Raw genomic sequence first — 6,624 nt, forward strand, 5'->3', positions numbered from 1 at the left:
GGGAAAAAAAATCACACAAAAAATGGCCAATATGAAAAAGATGAATAATACCAAATTTTGGCAAGGATATGGAGCAGCAGGAATTCTCATACATGGCTGAAATTTACATAAAATATTACAACCACTTTGGAGAGCCTGGGTTTCTTAAAAAGCCAACCTACTCTATAACCTAGTCATTTCATTCCTAGGAATTTATCCAAGAGAAATGAAAGCATATACCATACACACACACACATAAAACCTTGGCAGGTATGTTCAGAGCAGCTTTGTTCATAGCAGCCAAAAACTGAAAACAGCCCAGATTTTCATCAACCTGAGAATGGTTAAATTGTGCTATATTCATATAATGGAATACTAATCAGCAATAAAAAGAATGAACTACTGATACATGCAATGACATGGATGAATGTCAAAAACATTATGCTGAGGGAAAGAAGCAAGCACAAAAATGCGCAAAAATGCACAAAATTTATGATCATGCTCACACCTTATCAAATCTAGAATCAGCAAAACTAACCCATGATGACAGAAATCACCCTTTACTTTTGGGTGTAGAGAGAGGAATTGTCTGGTAAGGAGCACAAAAGAACTTTCTGGAGTGATCAAAATATTCTGTGCCTTGATATGCATTTGTCAAAAGTGATTCAAGGGGTGCACCTCAGATATGAACATTTCACTGTTCCAGGTACTGAGCAAAATTCTGGGCTAAGGAGTTTCTTGGGATGAGAAAGTTACTTTTGCGTTTGGAACTTGTCCTTCCTCAGGTTTGGGATTCTGTTCCACCTGCCAACTGTCATCAAAGGCTTTGCTTTTTCTCCTCCTTTGCGCAGAGTCACTCCATCAATGGTCAGCTCACTTTGATGCCCACCTGCACCCAGACCAGGTGCTTGTCTCCAGCATGGCTCTGTGCTTGCCTGTGAAGGGCTCACCCCTCTTCGAAATTCATCAAGGCTTCCTTGCTTTCACTTTTTTTAAATAATGTACAATAGAAGTGTATAGCTTTTTAATTTCATTTGTGTTTTTCTCACTGTTACCTTAGGAGTTACAGTCTTTCACATACTCCTACATCTTCATTTGAAACAGAAGTTTGACAATGGCATTTTTATTAAAGCTATCTCTGTGATTCTGTTGTACAGTGAGGGTGACAATCAAAGTGAGGTCACTGTAGGCTATGTTAAGGATCTGGATCTTCTTCTGGATTAAAGAAAAAGCCGCAGGAACATTCTACACAGAGGACCAGCATGATGGGAGTTTTGTTTCAACAGGAAATTCTATCTGCCATGTGAAAAATAAACAGGTAAACAAATCTTTCCAAACTGTCACAAAGGATGTGAAGGAAAGTTCCAGAGTGTGATGAAGAGGCTACCTGTGTCTGTTTAGTCTGTAATGACTTTTCTGAAGTGATGCTTAAGACAAGACTGGAAGGATGGGTCTCAAACTCCTAAAGATTATGGCAGGTGGGCCATGGTTCCAAGTGGAGGAAACGTTTGCAGACACAATGAGGTAGGAATGACCATAGGATGTTCAGGGAACCTGAACAGTGTTGATCTAACCTAAGCAGAGTAAACACCTGGAATAGTATTGTGGGAGGAGCATAGAGAGGCAGGCAGGGGACAAGCATATAGGCTTTGAGGGTCAGAGTAAGAAAGTACTTATTATGGGAACACTGCCGTCTTCAAAAGTTCCTAAACTTAAGGAGAGAAAAATGATTCTATCTGGGCTCTTTAAAGTTCACTATAGTTGCTGTGAGAATAATGGACCATAGGGATAAAAAGTGGACACAGAATAGACCAGTGAGAAGCTAATGCACTGGCCCTAGAGACAAGATGGTGGTTGACCGAGGTAGACAGCAGTGGAGGTTGGAATAATCGGATGACAGAATTCCCAGGACATGCAGACAGTGTGTGAGTCATGAGTTTGAACCAGTGTATACAGGTGGATATTTATGAAGGCTGTGTGCAAAGACTGAGGATCAGTATCTTACTGGAATGGACATTTTATTCCAAGTTGGGAAAGTTAAATTGTGGATTTAGGGAGTTCTTAAAGACTGTATTTTTTTGCTTGTTTTGTTGTTTTGAATTCACATTAGCTGAATCCTGCTTCCCACCCCACCCCACCCCCAGTAAGTTATGTTTGTGTTCTAAACATCTGTAGATGGGGGCATTTTTACTTCTCACAAATGAAGGGACACAGCAACCCATCACACTCACATCTGTGGCTTGGAGAGTCAGTCCTGGTCCGTTAGAGCTCCCAGATGGGATATTTGCCTTTCTGGCATGGCTACTGAGGCCCATAGAGCTGGCCTTCAAGAAGCAAGAGGGCTACCTCATGAACACGTCTTTTTAACTTTTAATCTGTCATTTTCTGTATCTCATACACACACCTACTAGTTCCTGGATATTAGATTAACTTCCCACTGGAATAGCACTTATCATATCTCTGGCTATACACATGTGAATGACCTGTGTTTTATTTCCCATCCAGTAACATGTGATCATGAAAATTTTGCATTCCATGATCTTTATATTATTCCTGTATGAAAATAACTTTCTTCTGAATTCAAATAAGACATGCATTCATTATAAAGAAACTAAAATCTTTAAGGAAAAGGTAAAGAGCAAAGTTACCGTGTGGGTCACATTCTTCAAAAGTTCCCCTGGAAAAGTTTTATAATTTTATAGAATTGGGATCATCCATGTTGTTATGAACCTAATTTGGTCTTTCAACAATATGCCATTTAATTTCTGCATCACAATTAAATTCTCCAATTGGTGAGCATTTAGTATTTTGCTGTTATAAACCATGCTACAATAAAATCTTGTGCCTGCATATTTTCACATCAGGGCAGTTATTTTCATGGGTAAATTGCAAAGGTGAGATTCCTAAATCAAGTCATGACTATACTTTGCATTTGGACACTTCTAACCACCTTACAAAGAGAGTCCACCCATGTAATCACCCCTGGGTGCTGAATAGGGTTCATTTACCAAATATTTTTAACTACATCCATCTTGGTTTTTTTAAATATCTGTCAATTATTAACTTCTTTAGATTGCATTTTCTGCATCTGTAAAATGGAGATGATAGTACTTTCCTCACTAGGATCCTTGTATTAAATGAGACTGTGTAGATTCAGTGCTTGGGATACTACCCACCTCATAACAGCTGCTCAAATATATATCATTTTGGTTTTTTGTTTGTTTTTGCAGCTGACTCTTACAGGAATCAAGCCCTGGATCTTGGTGGTGTCAGCACCATGCTCTAACCAACTGAGCTAACTAGCAAGCCCACATCCCTTTGATTATTGATGAGTTCACACATTTTTTTCTGTATTATTGCCCATTTGTACTCTGTGTGTGAATTGCCTGTTCAGACATAAGGATTAGTGTGCTACCTTCCTTTGGTCCTCCCTGTTATCTCCTCCTATGGAAATAGTTCTAGACCAGGAACTGGCAAAACTTTTCTGTAAAAAGATTAATGGTACATATTTTGGCATCTCTTTCTCAACTACCCAACTCTATAGTGTTAAAGCAGCCATAGGCAATATGGAAATGAGTGTATGGCTGTGTTCCAATAAAACTTTATTTACACAAACAAGTAGGCCAGATTTGGCCTGTGGGCCATAGTTTGCCAACCCCAGCTCTGGTGTCACCATTGAGCCTTATATCAACATATTTTATAAAAATAAATTTTCCCTGATTTACCAAGATTTTTTTCTCACTGAAATAATAAATATTAAATTGTATTAACTTCCTTCTCATTAATCATTGAAATGACTAGTTTCTCTCCACTGCTTGATGAAAGTGGAACATTATAGTTGTATATCTCCTAATGTTAAGCAACCTGATTCCTGGAGTGGATGTTCCTAAATCCAGGTGTACTAGCTGAACTGTCTTTACTGGCAGTATCTGATCTGGAATCTTGCATCAATATTGCTGAGAGATATTGGCCTTTAATTTTTCTTTCTTTGACCCTTGACAGACTGGTATCACAAAACAGTAAATGTTCAACTTTCCACGTGTTCTGGAACAGCTATGTATCAAAGAATTCTCTACTTCTTTAAGGGTAGAAATAATTCATTGGTAAAATAGCTTGGGCTTAAAACAATTTGTGGAGCAGTTCTTTGAGAACTTTTTCAATGTAATCCAAAATGTTTAATCTATTTAGGTTTTGTGTCTTCTTCAGTCAATATTGTATTTTCCAGGATTACAACAAGGATAATAATTTCCTAGAAAACTACTTTTTCATCTAGGTTTTCAAGTGTGTTAACACAAAAATGTATAAACCTTTTGATATTTTTATATTTTCTGTTTAATTCCCTTTTCATTCCCAATGTCACAAATTTTTGTGCCATTTTTCTTGACCAAGTTTGGACTTTATCCAATTTATTTTTCTCAGTCATATTTTTACCGTGTATTTTCTGCTTTTATCTTTACTATGTCCTTTCTTCTTTGATTATACATAATTTCTTTTTCTAACTTCTTGTATTGACCACTAAATTTATTTCTATTTCTCCTTGTTTTTTTAACACTTTAGACTGACATTGGATTTACCTCTTTTTCCTCCTTGTCTTTTTATTTATTGTAAAATTGTAGCAATTTTTAATGTAAAAACAAGAAAAAAAGTCACATGATATCCAAGACTCTTACTAACTAGCTATGTTCGTTTGTTTCCTTATTTTTTTTTTTTTTTTAACAGAAAAGGAGAAGGTTTATTGAAAACTATATACAGTTGGTCCAGCTCCTACCACAGGCTGCAATTTGGGCCCGTCCTTCCCACACCTCAGGCAGTGTCTGAGCCCCTGATGATGGAGGCTGGGGCTGGGGCCAGGGCCCAGACTGCCTTGGGCAGCTTGGCAGCCAGACCCCACTGTGGATCTCTGTCTATGAATACAATTTTAAATGGCCCAGAGGTGGTGGGCAGAAGACAGAGCCCTGACCTAGTCACAGTCTGGATAGGGGAACACTATTCTAAAACGGGCCCAAGCACAGAAAGAGAAATACCACATGTTCTCACTTATTGGAGGGAGCTAAATATTAATATATAAATTCACACACACACACACACACACAAACCGGGGGGGGGGGAAGAAGATATAACAACCACAATTATTTGAAGTTGATACGACAAGCAAACAGAAAGGACATTGTTGGGGGGGAGGGGGGGAGGGAGAAGGGAGGGAGGTTTTGGTGATGGGGAGCAATAATCAGCTACAATGTATATCGACAAAATAAAATTTAAAAAATAAAAATAAAAAAATAAAAAATAAAAAATAAAACGGGCCCAAGAAGTCTCAGCTAAGCTATCCTGAAGTCCTGGCTGCTCCTCTCATAGGACGCCTTCTTGGACATGGAGGCAAACAGCCCCCCCCCCACCCCCCCGCATCCCACGTGCCAGGCCCCATGGGCTTCAGGAGCTTGCACTGGGGGACATCAAGCACCCTTTGTCCCAACATTGACTCAGGGTCCAGGGCTCCTGGAGCACTACCTGAGTAGAAAACATAGGTTGAGAGGTGAATGTTGGGCAGGTCACAGCTCAGGGCTCAGGACCAGAGCCTCCTGGAGTAGGGGTAATTTGGGAGGTCAGTGTGTCCCGCTGTAGGAATAGTCTGCTTTATCGTGCATCACTAGCCGGTAGTCAACGAAGTAGAAGCTGTAAGACTGTTTCATCTGGGTGGCGGATCATCTCGCTGATCAACTCCTCAGAGACAGGGGGCAAGTCGTAGATGTGCTCGCAGGTGTTCTTGCTGCTGGGGATGCAGAAGCCCACGTGTAAGTCAAAGCTTTTGAGCAGCTGGTTGCGGAGGTAGTGCCTCTCGACCATGCAGAAGTTGTTGATTGGCATGTCTCCACTGTAAACTCCCCCGCGGCTCCCACCTGCCTCGGGTGAAGAAAGGCAGGCGTAAACTGGCAGCGGTCAAAGCGCCCAGCATAGGGGTCCAGGCCCCGCAGGTTGATGGGCAACCGCTCTGAGTCTGGGGGCTTCTTGATTTCAAAGAGGAAAGTGCCTGAATCCATGTCCCGAATCTTGAACCTGATGAGGTCGATCTTGTAGATATTCTCCTCGGGGGAAGACAGGTGGTAGCCCGTGATCAGCTGCAGCCCCAGCACGTCCTCCAGCCTCGTCGGCTGCTTCCTCTGCAGCGGCCCCGGCCTGGGCCCCAGGCCTGCCTCTGGCTCCGACCCGACCCGGATTCGCATTCCGCCCGCGGCTCGGGTGTGGGCTCCACGCTCCGGCCAGCGGCCTCTGGAGCGAGCTCCGCCCCCGTCCCGGTCCCGCCGCCGCCCTTCACCGTCATGCCCTCGGGTGCAGCTCATCCGACTGGAGCCTGGAGAAAGGCCGTTTGCGTTTCCAAGACCTTGTCCAGATGCATACATGGAATGACACAGTTACAACCGGTTCTGCCTATTTCACTGCACGTTATAGGTATTCTCCATATTTCTCTACAGTGTTTATAATTATAGTTTACTTTCTGAAACAAATTAGAAGTGGCCTAACTTTCCAGCATGGGGAAGACAGTGAAGTAAATAACGGCTCTTTGGGATAGTATATTTGGTCATTTAATCAAGCATCATCAACCTATTTTGACTTCTCAGTAACAGCCCTTCCGGCTCCGGTCGACTG

At 41.7% G+C, this 6,624-nt stretch overlaps 1 pseudogene; it reads right to left on the reverse strand.

Moving 5' to 3' along the window:
* Window positions 1-5,582: 5,582 nt before the first annotated feature.
* LOC134372457 (protein unc-119 homolog A-like) lies at window positions 5,583-6,298 on the reverse strand (annotated as a pseudogene).
* Window positions 6,299-6,624: the final 326 nt, after the last annotated feature.

This window comes from Cynocephalus volans, chromosome 3 (genome assembly GCF_027409185.1).
Source record: "Cynocephalus volans isolate mCynVol1 chromosome 3, mCynVol1.pri, whole genome shotgun sequence".
Classification (NCBI taxonomy): Eukaryota; Metazoa; Chordata; class Mammalia; order Dermoptera; family Cynocephalidae; genus Cynocephalus; species Cynocephalus volans.